The sequence below is a fragment of the Lygodium microphyllum genome, chromosome 24, assembly GCF_053477565.2.
Source record: "Lygodium microphyllum isolate KBCC chromosome 24, Lygodium_microphyllum_v1.1.10, whole genome shotgun sequence".
Lineage (NCBI taxonomy): Eukaryota > Viridiplantae > Streptophyta > Polypodiopsida > Schizaeales > Lygodiaceae > Lygodium > Lygodium microphyllum.
Window position 1 is genome coordinate 25,853,393 of NC_141158.1, and position 18,177 is coordinate 25,871,569.

Sequence of the window (18,177 nt, forward strand, 5' to 3'; positions counted from 1 at the left end):
ATGCCTATCCTTTTCGGGCGTTTTGTTAATTTAATGTGTAAGTGGGTGATTCCGTAAAATACATATTTAAATTAATAAAAGTTTATGAGTTTAGAGTGCGTACTCGTAATAAATTAAGGTTAGGATTGAGTTCTAACCAATTTATTTTTGTAGCTGAAGACTGTTAGGTATTTACTTTTGTCGATTTAATTTTATTATTTTTCTAACAATTGTGAATGCTTCAATTGATGTGTAGAGCAAGCAGCGATGGCATTGGGAAGCATTGGAGGATAGCGTGTATTCAAATTATCATCAATTTTTTATGGGCGCGTATCCTAGGCATGGCGTCCATATTTTGACGTGCTTATTTATTAAAGCGCTTGATATTTATTTATTGCTTTTGTATTCGCATGGGCACACGATTTAAATATTTGTATTGGACATTGTATTTGGGTACCGCCTGACTCCTTGGGTGCCCAATAGCTTTAATTCTTTAGTGGCACAAAAGCAAACACAAAAGCTAAAGCGTGCTAATTGTAAATTGGGCTATTTTTTGAGCTTGAAGATGAATAATATATAAAATACATGCTTTGTGGAGCGCTCACACAAGGCATGGAGGGAGATTGCACCCAATTAGTCTCTTGCTTCATGTCGTGCAAGCTTTCTTCCTTGTTTTTTGTGCAAAAGTAGAGTTCTTTTGTTCTTGGAGACCTTCTGACACTCACTACACACGCATACGACATCCGATCTGTGCACCAGTGGTATCAGAGCGAAGCTGAGATCGAGACCATCTCGCGCGAAGGCAGAGCTCCTAGAATGATCAAGCTCTACAGTCAGTATCGTGGCAAACGGTTGATACCAGCATGTTCCTGGCAGTCAGGAACCCCCTGCTGTACACTTAGATCATGAGGGACCGGCCTCTGCACAGGTGGAGGACCACGCGGGAAAATCCTTCATGAAGTCGTTGGTTTTTTTCCTCACAGATAAGAAATTCGTCACCATAGCTTTACAAGCTTTAAAGATAAGCTATAAGGCTTCAAAAGAAGCTTATTAAAAAGCTTCATAATATGTTTTAACCCATCGGTGGCGGCAGCATGTACTACCCGTCGCAAAATCGGGCGAGAACATCCTGAGGTCCTCTAAATCCACGCTTAATTAGAGAGACTAAAACTCTAAGTTATCCAAGTCACTAAGGTCCTAAAGGTCATCTTCAACAACTACCATAGAGGCAGTTCATACTCAGCAAATCACGAATCAGTTTACTACCCTCTGGAAGCCCCTGTTCACACCTGTGAACTGATAGAAGCAGATTACAGCAAACAATCGGCAATACGCAGACTATACGCAAAATTATTTTCTTAGAAGATGATTGTGACATCGAATTTCGCAATCATAAAGGAGAAATACTACAAAACCAAACTTATATATAGATATATATATATATATATACAAGCCTTGTAAACCTGCCTTTGAGCTACGCTCATCCCGCTAACAAGGTTTCGAGTGTGTGAGGTCTTTTGGAATTTTGCAGGATGACTGATCAAACCATGGAAGATTTTATGGCTGAAGGTGATCTACCCGAACCAACAATGGAGCAAAAGTTTGATTTGATTATGCTGCAGCTACAAGAGGAATGAAGAGCACGACAAGCTTTGCAAGCTCAATTGGCCAATCTGCAATGATCTACCACCGACCAAGATGGATCACAACCTAAAGATCTTATACGACGTACCATCAATGCAACACTTGAAGCCCAATCTATTCGTAAAGAAACAAAGATAAGTAAAAGAAACTTCAAATTTCGTACTTTCAATGGATCACGTGATGGAAAGATTGTACTTTTTTTAATTAGTCAATTTGATGATTATTTCCATGAAGAAACATATGCTGAGAAAGACAAAATTAAATGTGTCACTAACCATTTAGTTGACTGAGCATCCTTATGGTGGACTGTGGTCCACAAAAGCGTTGATTGTCCTACTACCTGGGAGACTTTCCAAAAGAAATTTTTGTAGAATTTCCTTCCTCCCCAATTCCACGAAAAAGCAATCAAACAATGGGATCTCTACAACAAAGGGATCGCGAACCTATTTCACAATATACTGAACGTTTCTGGAATGCTCTATTGCAACTACGTATGCTCGAAGATGTACCTGAAGCAACTCATAAATGCAAGTTTATGTCTGGCCTACTTGGACATTTTTATGTGGAGGTCAATATGTTCAAGCCAACAACCCTTGAAGATGCAATTTCCTTGGCCCATGACACTGAAGACAAAATTCGCGAACGAGACAAGCGACCACAACAATTCCCAACTAATGGTAACTTTGGTTCCAAACAATTCAATTCAAATTTTCGAAGATTCAATCAAAGTCGTTTTATTCCATCTTCATTCCGTAAATCTTGGACACGACCACCTACCTTGCCATCAAATACAAATCCAAACTCTAAGCCATCCCTACAGTCAAATCCCAACATTCCTAAACTTTCTGCCATTACCAATAATGTATCTAAAGCAAAACCCATAGTTTGTTACAAACGTCATCAACCTGGACATCTAGCAGCCAATTGTCAATCCAAAAAGCCATCTATTCATATCAATTATCTGGGAGCAATAGAAGATGAAGAATGTGAAGAGATGTTAGATTTTACGGAAGATGATGACGACATTGGTACTACTTCTGATACTTTGCCAGGTATGCTAACTCCCCATTCCTTATTAACAATGAAATGTTTTGTGCATGGTAAAGAAAAGACTATTTTACATGATGATGGGAGCACACATGACTTTATTTTTGCAAAATTAGTCAAAAAATTAAATTTACATACTATTTCTACACATTATCGCATCAAGGCCGCATTCCTAGGTACGAGATATAATGGAACACAAGAGGTGCATAATTTAGAAATTAAAATTGGTGATTATACTGAACGTAGAAATTTCTTAGTTGTAGCTTTGCAATCTAGTGACATTATCTTAGGTGATAGAACCTAGAACGGGCCCGCATTGGCTTCGTGCACTAGCCGGACCTCTATCACACACGCTCAACAACCCCATGGCCTCACGGCCAGGAGCGCTGATGACACATAAATTGCCTTCCTAAATGTCTTGCATTTGTATTACGTCGTTTCTAGTCTACTCTTCTCTCACCCACTACTCCTCAGAGGGAGTCCCTTACACATTGCCTAATGGCACGAAGCACAGACATAGGGGGTCCTCCAACGGCTCAATGCCGCCACCCCTCTGCGACTCTCCTACACCTTGGGGATTTGCCCCTCGATGCGTCGCTCAACATATAAACATGTCGCACAAAATCCACTCAAGGTACCATTTAATCGTATACAGGAATGTACCATTGTCCTTACTTCTCTTTTCCCTAGACCCCACGACTAGCCTATGGCTTAGGGTGTCCTGTCTCTCACTCAACGTGGGTCAAGGTCCTAATGAAAGCAATTGTTGTGCATCCAGGATTTCTGATATCTTTAAATATTTCCATGATTTATGCATATTGTGGATGCCGAGTGCTCAAACAATTATGAAATCAATATTGTGCACATGTGGAAAACATCCTTTCAATGATATTCAACTACCGTTCTTATGCGGCGTTGCACGAACCTAGCACCGAGGAAACCCTCGTGCTACTAGGCCCTTATTTTATAATTATTCACCGACCTATATGGCATGCAAACAAAAATAGTAATCTTTTCATCATTTGACTCCACATTTAGACACATTTTAACTACTCTGCACTCCCATCGATCAAATGTTACATTGTTGTATAGATTTATAAGGCATTTGGCCATCATTTTATGTATAAAAAGCGGGAAAAACACACTAGAACAAGAAGGTGGGGTTGAACTGAGGCAAATCCTCATGCTTCAGTCCCCACAAACATTCACAACCATTTTTCTTAATTTTCGTTAATTTGCCGCACCCAAAATGCATTTTTCCCCTATTTTTTGTGGTTTTTCTCTATTTTTCTTGTATTTTCCCTTATTTTCTGCATTATTTTATTACTAAAAATTCAAAATAGGTTATGGGCTGTGGCCCTTAGTTCCTTCTTGCAACAAAAATGAAAATTTAGTTGGTATTCCTATTTATTTTTTCATTTTTATGCCCAAAAACATCATTTTCCCTTGATTTTCCATATATTACGTGTTTTAGTGTATTATTTTGAGTCACAAGATGTATGGTTTTTCTGATTTTCTGATTATGATCAACAAGTACTCATGGAAAACAACAACATAAATAATTTTTAGCTCACATGAATAACATTTTATCAATCAAAAGCCATGAAATCTCAAATTTCCTTTGAAAAAATTGAATTACTGCTTATTTGCGTGTTTCAGGTTTCATGTCCATGGCTGCAAATCTGAGAATCAGCAGCACTTCATCCTTAGCACGATCACAAGTCACCATTTCCAGCCCGTGGAGCAATCCGATCCATGCCGGACAAGCCTCCACCATTCTTTCTTCTTCTTTTCTCTTCCCACATGAACTCCCTCTTAGAGGAGAGGGAGGGAGGAGAGAGAAAGACTAGATTTCTATCTCAGCATTCAGGCCATCAATTGAGGAGCGAAGGGCGGCGATAGAGTCAGCATTCAGAGGGGAATGAGGGCCAATGATCAGTTGGGTTGGTTGTTCACAGGCAGCATGAGGCATCTCCATCAACATGGCGCATTTTTCGGCGTGATGCAGGTGCCATCTTGTCCTCCTCTCTCTCTCCATGATTTGCTTCTAACTTTTCATGTGGCATTTTCAAATTGGGCTCCCAAAGGTCATGCCCACTTTGGCCACTCTAATGTCCACCTCTTCGCATCTTGACCGTTTCCTTGGCCATTTCCCTGTCCGGACTCGGAATTGAGTTCTGAAAAATCTTGGGCGTCCGGCTTGGCATCCCGCATTGACCGGTAGCTCGTGTCAATCCGCATGACTGTCTGAAAAATTATGAAAAATCAACAAGTGTCGCTCGGGCACCTTTAAAGTACTTTGACGCTTAAAATCGTCATAGATCGAGCCGCTGCCTTTGACGTTGAATATTTTTCCCTTGATATTCATAATTTTTAGCTATTTTTAAGCACTTTCTGGCACCAAAATTCCGCTCTCATTGGCGACCACGGGATAGGGCAACTCAGCCCGTCGAACCCACAAACATATCTGCACATAAACAACCAAAGAAGCATCAAACTGATACAAAACAAATATATAATAAAACTCAGCACAATGCTCCCCCTACCCCTGGACAGAACCAAGGCATGACATCCACAAGAAGTAGGCCTAGCATCATCTAATAGAAGGTCCGAAGCGAGTGACTAACCAACTGCTCCAACACAACCAAACTAAAAAACCTATCAAAGAGGTCGCCCTAAGTGGTGGTCTGAACTACCTACCAACTAAAGACAACACAACTAGGAGCTCCTACGAGGTGAGGACTCCTATAGCATGATCAAGAAGTATTTTCTTTCAGTACATTTCTTCTTTTAGGGTTTTTATTTTATTAACATACTTGGGCATGTAAAAAGGAGGGAGCTGAGCGTAGTGACCCAAGGAGAACAGGGCATCGGCCTCAGGACCTGTCTCGGCACCCAAGAACCTACCAAGCCCTCGCAAGGCGACACTTAATCCTTTTCTAACACTCACTTTTATTTTCGCTCCAACCTTCCTTGTTTTGTTATTTCTTTTTCTAGCAAGAAGCCACCCCTAGGAAGACAAGGCATCGGCCCCGAGTCTGTCATCCTCGGGAACCTACCAGGCCTTCGCAAGGCGATGATCAACTGCTTATACATTTTCATTCCTTTTCTTTTCTTTGATAGGGTTAGAACCCCTTTTTACACACCTTCGTATTTATATTCATCTTTTGGGATGTTCAGGGTTTCTTGGCATCATCATTATTATCTTCTGGCAGGCTTCTCTAACTGCCTCACTACTAACAAGAACTCCTAGAACGGATGCCTAGCAGGCTAGCAGAACGGGGCCACTCGGACTTCCTTCCAAAACAGGTCTTTCGATGCCTGACAATGTCTTTACAAGAGGCAGTGACTACTCCGACCTCCCTCAAACATACTTAGCCTAAACCTGGGACTTCATGCCTTGGTTGCCGGTCCCCAACAAAAACGTATCCCCTTGACAAGTACAAAGACACATATAACATGAAAGAAAGGTACTCGTAAAGGAGAGATATCACCTGGATTGGCCACAAGAAGCTTCCATCGCAGCAAAGGCTCCTCCAGGCTCCACCAAATTCCACAAATCACAAAACCTGTCCAGCACAACACTTAAAACAAAAACCCGATTAAAGGCACCCGCACTAGACAAGGAAATGGCCCTCTTGGCCTAATGAAATCAAACAATACTACGCATAACATCCTCCTGGAAACAACTATGATGGACATCAAAGCAGAACATTCCCAGGGGAACAGAGCTCGTAGCCCTAAACTAGGTGCATTAAATTATGACCCATCCCTCCTGCGTATATCGCAAGAGATGTTCGCATCACATGTCGTCTAATTAGTCTGTGGGTCCAAGATAATAAAGGCAGATGAGTCTCGCCTACCCTCTGCATCACCCAGATCAACCATCGTCTGCCAAAAAGGGCATGTTCAGAAAGCATACCCCACAAACGACCAGGTCCTGTCTCATCGTCAATAGATATATCGGGACAAGGGCCACAATTAAAGAAGAAGTCTTCTTCATACGCAAAATTAGCCAATGAATCGACAAACTGATTCCAGTTTCGTGGAATCAGCTGAAAAGACACTCTATCAAATTCGTCTAGCAGGGCTATGACAGTATGATGGTACATGCAAAGGATGGGGTTTCATACCATATACGTCCCATTGAGTTGATCTAAAACCAACTAAGAGTCCCCTTTCACCAATAACTGGCGGATACCACCCTTCTTTGCAATATTCAAACCCATAATCAGGGCTTTGTATTCTGCCATATTATTGTAAAATTCACCCCGAGATAAGCAGCTAACTTCATGACAATGCGTCGTCGGGGGTCTCGGATGACAACTCCTACACTTTCTTTTTTGCATGCACCCCTGGACGCCCCATCAAAGTACAAGGTGTACGTCCATAAAGAGTTTACATATCCTGCCATCCTGAACTCTACTCGTAATTATGGTAATCAAAATTCAGCATATTCAACGGGTGGACTGTAGGCTCCATCCCTCCATCATCATTGAATTCAACAGGGATGCTCGTCAAAATTTGTAGGCAGTGATGGCAGAAGACCTTGATCTCCCAAATAAATGTCCCGCCTTCTTGCTCAGTCACCTCATATCCTTTGCTCCACCAAATGAGCTTTCCCTGATGATACCTCTGTTCTAAATATGGGTGTTCTAAATAAGGGATCAGACGACCCATCAACCTCTATCACAATTTCCTTGCAGATATTTGATCGATCCTACCTAGACCTGCAAGGCAGTCATAGTATTAGTGCAATCAGAAATAATAAGGTTTAATATTATTAAGATTAACCTTATTTTTAAATTCTATCCCCTCAAGGTCAGCTAACAAGACTGTGGATTTATTCTGTCCTATTCTAACGATCCTATAGGGCCCGTCCCATTTGGGCTCTAGCTTGCCTGGAAATAATTCACATCGTGCGTCATAATACAGAACAAGCTGTCCTTTCTTGAAGGTGTATTTCTTGGCTTTGAGGTCGTGTAGCTGCTTCATTTGGCGCTTCGCCACTTCTTGGTGCAATAAGCTCTGTAGCTTAAGCTCATCTAAATGTGCCAGTGTCGTCAAGCGCTCAAAAAGTGCGTCTTCATCACTCAAAGAATGATTGATGGCAAACCGAATAGTCGGCAGCTCAATCTCTAAAGGCAAGACACACTCCTCCCCATATACTAACTTGAACGGGGTATGGCCAGTGGCTCGTTTGAAGGTCGTATTATAGGCCCACACTGCCACGTATAACTTTTTATCCCAATCTCGTTTCTTTTCCGATACAATTTTGGACAGGATGCCCACAAGCTGCTTGTTGGTGCTTTCAACTTGCCCATTGGCTTGCGGGTTATATGGGGTTGTCTTGTTATGCTTGATTTGCCACATCTCTATCAAACCTTTGATCACCTTATTCAGGAAATGGGTTCCGCGGTCCGACACTAATTCTTTCGGCGGACCAAACCGGCATATTATCTGCTCTAAAAGGAAACTAGCAGTTTCTTTAGCATCATCTTTCCTTGTTGCACGTGCTTCTGACCACTTTGTGAAGTAGTCAGTTGCTACAATGATGTACCTCTTTTGTGTAGTCGACGACGGGGTAATAGGACCCACAAAGTCTATTCCCCACTTCTCAAATGGAAGTATCACCATAATAGGGGTGAGTGGTCGTTTCCTATTCTCTCGACTATCATGTCGTTGACAAATATCGCATCTCTTAACATACGCAAACGCATCCTGGAAGATGGTAGGCCACCAATAACCTGCTCTTAAATCCTTTTGTGCTGTAAGCCGTCCAGCAAAATGGCCACCGCAAGCAGAATCATGGCACTCTTCCAAAATGAATGGCACCTCGTCAGGCATCACACATCGGCGATAGATGTCATCAACCCCTTGCCGATATAATGTACGTGCGATCAAGGAAAACTTTAACGCTTGCTGCTTAATTTTCCTTCTCTCAGCTTTAGATAATTCGGATCCCGCCTCTCCCGTTGATAAATAATGCGTTATTGCAGCGTACCAGGAGGGAATAGATGCCGTATCTATTTTAAATAACAACTCCATGTCACTACCTTCAGCCACAGATTCTTTCGGCTCCCCAAAGTCTACAAGATATTCTACGATGCCTTGCAACCTTGGTGGCTTACTCCTGATTTCATAATCAAATTCCTGCAAAGTGATCAACCACTTTGCTAGACGATCAGGCGGCTGTAGCTTATTCATCAATAAACGAAGTCCCTCCGCCTTCGTATAAAGCACGACTTTCTCATAGAGAATATAATGCCTGAATTTCTTGGTCCCAAAGACCATCGTTAGACACAATTTCTCCATGTAGGTATAATTGATTTCGGATACCCCCAGCTTCTGGCTAGCAAAAGCAATCGGGTGGTACCACTTCTCTTTCCAAATTTGGGCTAAACAGAAAGCTGATACTATACATGGTGGCTGCCGAGAATATATAGAACACCTCGCCCCTTTTAGGTGCTTTTAAAACGGGAGCTCTTGCTAGCTCTTGTTTCACATCCTCGAATGCTACCTTACAAGGGTCACCCCATACAAACGAACAGCTAAAGGACAATAAATTTGTAAGTGGCAACATTCTTTCTGCCAAGGCGTTTATGAATCTACGGTAATAACCAACCGAAGACAGAAAGCTATGAACTTCTTTCAGAGTGCGTGGTGGACCCATGGCAACTATAACTTTGACCTTCTCGAGGTCAGTCGCAATTCCAACCGAACTGACCACATGACCCAGCAATAGCCCATAAGGTACTCCAAAAACACACTTCCGTGGGTTTAGGGCGCTGCAAAAATATCTACAGCGCTCAAAACATTTTCTTAAAATGATCAACTGCCTTCCTCTCACGGTGGCTGCCCCTAAGTCATCAATAAACACCTTCAACTCTTCAGGGGATATGTCACCGAATGTCTTATCTACTGTTCGTTGCCACGAACCAGGCGTATTGCATAAACCAAAGGCCATCACATGGTACGCAAAAGTACCGAATACAGTAATAAAAGTTGTTTTCAACTTGTCCTCTTCTGCAATTGCCATCTGGTTATATCCTACAAAGCAGTCCATAAACGAATATATCTCCCTACCTGCTAATTGATCTAAAATCTGGTCAATAAATGGCAACGGGTAGTAGTCCTTGACTGTCTGCTTATTCAGCTCCCTAAATTCTACGCATAATCGAATTTGATTATTCTTCTTCTTTCTGATCACAACTGGCGGACACCACTCCGTGTGTTGCATAGGAAAAATCAAACCCGCTTTTCGAAGCTTCTGTAACTCTTCAAACAGGCCGTCCCTTAGTTCGAAAGGAATACGCCTTACTTTCTGCCATACAGGACGACTGCCCTCTTTCAACGGAATTGTATGAACAGCAAGACTAGGAGGAATGCCTCTCAGCTCATCATAATTCCAGGCAAAGATATCACGGAATTCCTGAATCAAGGCCACATAGTCCTCCCTTTCTGCTGTGCTGAGCATAGAACCTAATTTGATTGGCCGTGAATCATCAGGTGTACCAAGGTCTAGCTCGATAACATCTGCATCTCTTATACGACCTTGGCCCTCTATCGGCTCGTTCAAAGTAATCTAATAGATGTCTTCCGTGGTGGATCCCTCTTTGGACTCATCACTCGATAATGTCTCACTAGCATATAAATCTTCTAATGTCTCCAATTCTGTAGAAGATAGAGGAGCTCTCTCACTCTGCGGGGACTCAGGATAAGCATCAACCACCACACGCTGGGCACCCCTGCCGTAGTCGACCGGCGGGTATATCTACTTGGCAGTCCGCTTGCAAGATCCAAGGTCGTCCGAGTAATACTTGGTAACTTGGACGGCCTGCAAAGTGAATCACCCTAAAGTCCAATAGGCATTCTACATTTGCAACAGTGACATGGACCTTAGTAATGCAGCCTTCCGGCTGTCTCAAACTATCATCTACCATTTTGAGAATTGTGGAGGTATCTTTCTGGATCGCAAGACCCAACCTTTCCATCAGTTCAAAACTCATAATGTTAACAGATGATCCCGTGTCGACAATGGCATAATCTACTAATATCCCATCGACATAGGCTGCAACCCTTGGGCAGTGCTTCTCAGCATGCTCGAACCAGTCATCACCAACTCGCGCAATACCCAAAGATTCTACGATATACCCGGTACGTAGGATCTTTCTAAATTCCTTGCGTACTCCTGGGGAAAGCTTAATAAGCTGTAAGAGATTCACATCCGACTTGACTTCACAAAGAGAGCTCGCCAAATCGAATTCATGATAGTTCGATAGAGCTCGCTTTTCATGCCAAACCATCCTCTCTTTAGGTCGCTGAACCGGCTTTATTGCTTCTTTCTTAACTTTCACCTTCTTCTTTGGTAGTTCCTTATCGGCTTTACTTTCCACGGGCTTCAAAGGTCTCCCTTCCATGGCAGGATCCAAAACTTGCGTTCCTTTGCCGCCTTGTTTAGGGTTTCCGTCGACAGGCTTATCCTTGTCGGCTTCTCTACCCTTTTGACCTCTTGTAAGAACAGCTCGCAGATTAGAGGTTTCAGCATCATTAACGCGTACAGCCTCAATCAAACTAACCCCACTACCACTAGGTAGCTCCTCCACTGTAGTCTTTGGTCATTGAAGTATTTATTTAGGCCCGTCTTCTCACTGGGAATCATTTCATTGCACACGATGATTAACAGGCCCTGTTGTCGACTACCTCGCTGGAGGGAACTGATCTTACTCCAGCAAGTAGCTGCTAAATGGCCGGATTTTCCATAGATGTCGCACTTAACATTTGGGCAATTTCTTGGATAGTGCTGCCCACCACACCATTTGCAGCTAAACCTCGAAGGTGCACCCTCCTCTGGGTATCTACTTCCTATCAAATTTTGTTGTTTTTTAAGGAAGTTGACATCAACGGCTATTTGTCGATACTACTCCGTAATCATGCCGGTATAATGCTTCATCATGTCCTTAACTTTGCCAAGAACATTGGAAGCACTTGACTCATAGCCTTGGTCATTACCATGTCGTTCCATCGGCCTAACAATTCGATTAGGCACTGGTTGTTGAGCCACAGGCATGGTATTAGAATTGACTGCCTGGCCTCCACCATTTGGAGCCATTTGACTTCCCATAGGCATCGACATGCTAGGGGGAGCTGGTAATAAAGGGACATTCTGCATCATGGTCCCTCTCCCATTAGGGTTAGCCATCGCTATCACTTGGCCACTACTGCCATTGGCCATCACCACATTGTTTCCCAATACTAAACCCATATTCAAATTACCTCGAGAAGCATAGGCTGCTTGTAGTCGGGATTCCACCTCTTGTGCTCGTGTAATGGCAGTATCTATATCCCCCAAGGGGACACTACTCAACTGCAATTGGATGTTAAAGTCCAAACCATGTAGGAAATATTGCAATTGGGCAGCTGCGGGGATAGGAATAGAGGTGTCAAACTTACGGAAAACCTCTTTTATTTTCTTTGCATAAGCACGAATATCCTCGTGCGGTTCTTGGCGGGTCACGTTGAGTACACGCAACCAATATTGCCCACCCCTTTCAGGGGCAAACTCCCTTCGAAAAGCTCCATAAAATGAATCAATATTCAATATGGTTCCGGCTTCTAAACCATGATACCATATGGCAGCTCTTCCTTTGAGAGTCATGTTGAAGAACATCATTAAATGTCCTTCTTCTTGGATGCGACTATTAAACATCAGCTTTTGAAACTCCCTAATGTGGAGTTCCGCATCTTCCTCGACTAGCCCATTAAAAATGGGTAGCGGGTAACCTAGAGCCGGCAAATCCGTCGTTCCTGCTGGAATTGCAATAGGCTGCGCCATGACGAGGATTGGATTTGCACTAGGAATAGGGGACGGTGGGGTTACACCTCCCGCACTTGATGTAGACTGGCTTATGGAAGAAAGGGAAGCACTAGAGCTTCCACCTTCTCCTAACTTAGTGCTTGTGGCACCAAGACCACTAGATTCACTCCCTCGTAAGGGTTTAGCACCGCTACGCTTAGGGGAATATCTCCTAAAAATTTCAGCATGTCGCCTAGCTCTTTTGTCTCTCTCTTGCTTTTGGATTTCTGCTAGACGATGCTTATCGATAAATAATGGATCAATCTCAATATCCTTTGGCATAAACTGCTAGTTGGTCCCTAGACAACCAAGATTCGGGGACTGCCACTTTTAAGCGGCTCCCGGCAGACGCACCACTGATGGAACCTAGAACGGGCCGGCACTGGCTCGTGCACTAGCCGGACCTCTATCACACGCGCTCAACAACCCCACGGCCTCACGGCCAAGAGCGCTGATGACACATACATTGCCTTCCTAAATGTCTTGCATTTGTATTACGTCATTTGTAGTCCACTCTTCTCTCACCCACTACTCCTCAGAGGGAGTCCCTTACACATTGCCTAATGGCACGAAGCACAGACATAGGGGGTCCTCCAACGGCTCAATGCCACCACCCCTCTGCGACTCTCCTACACCTTGGGGATTGGCCCCTCGGTGCGTCGCTCAACATATAAACATGTCGCACAAAATCCACTCAAGGTACCATTTAATCGTATACAGGAATGTACCATTGTCCTTACTTCTCTTTTCCCTAGACCCCACGACTAGCCTATGGCTTAGGGTGTCCTGTCTCTCACTCAACGTGGGTCAAGGTCCTAATGAAAGCAATTGTTGTGCATCCAGGATTTCTGATACCTTTAAATATTTCCATGATTTATGCATATTGTGGATGCGGAGTGCTCAAACAATTATGAAATCAATATTGTGCACATGTGGAAAACATCCTTTCAATGATATTCAACTACCGTTCTTATGCGGCGTTGCACGAACCTAGCACCGAGGAAACCCTCGTGCTATTAGGCCCTTATTTTATAATTATTCACCGACCTATATGGCATGCAAACAAAAACAGCAATCTTTTCATCATTTGACTCCACATTTAGACACATTTTAACTACTCTGCACTCCCATCGATCAAATGTTGCATTGTTATATAGATTTATAAGGCATTTGGCCATCATTTTATGTGTAAAAAGTGGAAAAAACACACTAGAACAAGAAGGTGGGGTTGAACTGAGGCAAATCCTCATGCTTCAGTCCCCACAAACATTCACAACCATTGTTCTTAATTTTCATTAATTTGCCGCACCCAAAATGCATTTTTCCCCTATTTTTTGTGGTTTTTCTCTATTTTCCTTGTATTTTCCCTTATTTTCTGTATTATTTTATTATTGAAAATTCAAAATAGGTTATGGGTTGTGGCCCTTAGTTCCTTCTTGCAAAATAATGAAAATATAGTTGGTGTTCCTATTTATTTTTTCATTTTTATGCCCAAAAACATCATTTTCCCTTGATTTTCCATATTTTACGTGTTTTAGTGTATTATTTTGAGTCACAAGATGTATGGTTTTTCTGATTTTCTGATTATGATCAACAAATACTCATGGAAAACAGCAACATAAACAATTTTTAGCCCACATGAACAACATTTTATCAATCAAAAGCCATGAAATCTCAAATTTCCTTTGAAAAAATTGAATTACCGCTTATTTGCGTGTTTCGGGTTTCATGTCCATGGCTGCAAATCTGAGAATCAGCAGCACTTCATGCTCAACACGATCACAAGTCACCATTTCCAGCCCGTGGAGCAATCCGATCCATGCCGGACAAGCCTCCACCATTCTTTCTTCTTTTCTCTTCCCACATGAACTCCCTCTTAGAGGAGAGAGAGGGAGGAGAGAGAAAGACTAGATTTCTATCTCAGCATTCAGGCCAGCAATTGAGGAGCGAAGGGCGGCAATAGAGTCAGCATTCAGAGGGGAATGAGGGCCAATGATCAGTTGGGTTGGTTGTTCACAGGCAGCATGAGGCATCTCCATCAACATGGCGCATTTTTCGGCGTGATGCAGGCGCCATCTTCTCCTCCTCTCTCTCTCCACGATTTGCTTCTAGCTTTTCATGTGGCATTTTCAAATTGGGCTCCCAAAGGTCATGCCCACTTTGGCCACTCTAATGTCCACCTCTTCGCATCTTGACCGTTTCCTTGGCCATTTCCCCGTCCGGACTCGGAATTGAGTTATGAAAAATCCTGGGCGTCTAGCTTGGCATCCCGCATTGACCGGTAGATTGTGTCAATCCGCATGACTGTCTGAAAAATTATGAAAAATCAACAAGTGTCGCTCGGGCACCTTTAAAGCACTTTGACGCTTAAAATCGTCCTAGATCGAGCCGCTGCCTTTGACGTTGAATATTTTTCCCTTGATATTCATAATTTTTAGCTATTTTTAAGCACTTTTCGGCACCAAAATTTCGCTCTCATTAGGAATGCCTTGGCGTCACCAATACAATCCTGATATAGATTATTCTACGCATTCAATTAAAATTTATTTTCAAGGAACACAAATTACACTGCATGGTATGCACGCTTCCAATAATTTTCCATTGCTTACTCATACTCAGGCTAAACGTGCATTACGTAAAAGTAGCAAATCCTATTTAATATGGGTGAATGAAATTCAAGCTAAAGAAAAATAGATGCATCCTAGGCATACAAAATTTCTTGCCCAATTCCAATATTTTTTTGATGTTGATTTACCACCTGGATTACCAGCTTCACGTCCTGAAGATCATAAGAAAGAACCAAATTGAACAGAAAGAAATTCAAAACCAAATTGAACAGAAAGAAATTCAAAACCAAATAGATGAATTGCTTAACAGAGGATTAATTAGACCTAGTAGTTCTCCATTTGGTGCACCTGTCTTATTAGTGAAAAAGAAAAATAATACCTATCGCATATGCATTGATTATCATGTCCTAAATAAAATTATCATTAAGAATAGATCCCCGATTTCTAGGGTAGATGATCTTATGGACAAGCTACAAGGATTGCCATATTGAGTAAAATAGATCTTAAATCTGGATATCATCAAGTAAGATTGGACAAATCTGATATATTCAAAACTGCATTTAAAACACAATTTGGACACTATGAATTTTTGGTTATGCCTTTCGGTTTAACTGATGCACCAACCACATTCAGTCGTATGATGAATCACATATTTTTGAAACATCAGCATTGTGTCATTGTTTTCTTTGATGACATATTAGTTTTCAGTAAAAATGAGAATGAGCATTATGAACATTTGTCTTTAGTTTTTAAGTTACTAAAAGACAATCAATTATATGCTAATCCAGAAAAGAGTGAATTCTTCCAAACAAAAATTGAATATTTAGGACATATTATTTCATTAGAAGGTATTAAAGTCCACCCTAAAAAAATAGAAGCAATTTTAAATTGGCTGATACCCAAAAATGTGCATGAATTACGTTCTTTTCTAGGTCTTGCTAGCTTTTACAGAAAATTTGTGAGGAACTTCTCATTACTTGCATTACCTTTGAGAAAACTCTTAAAGAAGGGTATCGTGTAAAATTGGTCTGACAATCAACAAAAGTCCATTGAATTACTAAAACATGCTTTAACTCATGCTCCTGTATTACAATTACCTGACTTCAATAGACTATTCTTCTTAGTTTACTAATGCTAGTGGGTCTGGAATAGGAGCAGTCCTTATGCAAGATTCTCAACCCATAGCTTACTCTAGCTGCAAACTCAAACCATCTGAACTTAAATATTCTACCTATGACAAGGAATTGCTAGCCGTAGTACAAGCCTTGCGTCAATGAAAACATTATTTAAAGGGATCTGAATTCATGATCAAAACTGACCAACAAAGCATTAGACATCTCCTTAGTCAACCACAAATATTTGACCGACATATTCAATGGGCTACTTTTATTCAACGTTTTCATCCCCTTATATAATATCAACCTGGAAAAGAGAATGTTGTTGCTGATGCTTTGAGTAGAAGGCCGATAATTCAAAATATTTATGTGATATCATTTGATTCCCTTATTCCTATGAAAGATACTTATCACCAAGATCCTACCTTTCAAGCTGATTGGAAAAAGCTAGTTGCAAATAATTGGATTCCTATTGATTCATTGTCTTACACTAATGGATTTATGTTTTATGAAAAAAGATTATGTGTGACTGTTCCATTTCGATCTTTTGTTTTGCATGAAATTCATTGTCCCCCATATCAAGGTCATAGAGGAATTATATCTACTTTGCATACATTGATTGAAGATTTTTACTGGCCACACATGGACACTGATGTATCTAACTTTGTCTCTGAATGACTAATTTGTCAACGAGTAAAAAGACACCATGGTAAACAATATAGTTTACTAATGTCATTATCCATTCCATCACGACCATGGGAACAGATTTCAATGGATTTTATCACTGGTCTACCTAACACTAAAGCTAATCATGATATGATTTGGACTATTGTAGACAGGTTTAGCAAACAAGCATATTTTCTTCCATGCAAGAAAACCTTAACTGCATCTCAAGCTGCTCAATTGTTTTTAAAAACTGTTTTTACTAACCATGGTTTACCAAAAGTCATTATTTCTGATCGTGATTCTAGATTCTGCAATAATTTTTGGATTACTTTGTTTGCTAACTTAGGAACAAATATTGATTTTTCATCTGCATTTCATCCTGAAACAAATGGTCAAACAGAAGCTACTAATAGTACCATTTTAGATCTTTTGCGTGCCTACAAAATTTCAAAACCACACACATGGGATACATATCTACATTTTCTTCAATTTGCATATAATATTACACCACATGCAGCTACAAAGAAAGCACCAATTGAAACTATTTATGGATATCGATTGCCTAACCTGTTACATCATTATCAAACAAAATTCAAACTGCTGATGATATTGCTAACATACATGCTACTATTTTTTATGAAGTTAAAGATATGATTGCCAAATCCCAGCAATCATACACAAAACGAGCAAACAAGAAAAGAAAAGCTATGAATTTTAAAGTTGATGATTATTTTTGGTTACGAATTGAAAAACAAAGATTACAAAGTGTAGATAAACACCCCGTTGTAAAATTAGCACCTAGATTTTATGGACCATTCAAGATCATACACAAAATCAATGACAATGCATTTAAACTAGAATTACCACAACATTGGAAAATCCACAACACCTTTCATATTGGTTTATTACTACCTTTTAGAGGACAACTACATGTACACCCTATCTATGAAAACCCTCCTTTGCTAGACGAAGAAACTGAAATCCTTGAGCTTGAAACTATTATAGATACTGACTTTATGACCACTAGAACTGGCCGTAGATATTCTAGATATTTCGCCAAGTTTAAAAATCATCATGTTGAAGAGGCCCAATGGATGCACACTAGAGACCTAAATGCTTTCCCCACACTGTTAGCCCCACATTGAGCTAATAGCAATTGAGGACAATTGCTATCCCACCCCGAGGGTATGATGCCAGGAGGCATATTCCACGGTGGATTCCGTGAGGTTTTGCTGTGGATTCCGTAAAATTTTATTACCGGGGCTCATACACAAGGTGGATTCTTTGTGCAAAAAGTCGATGG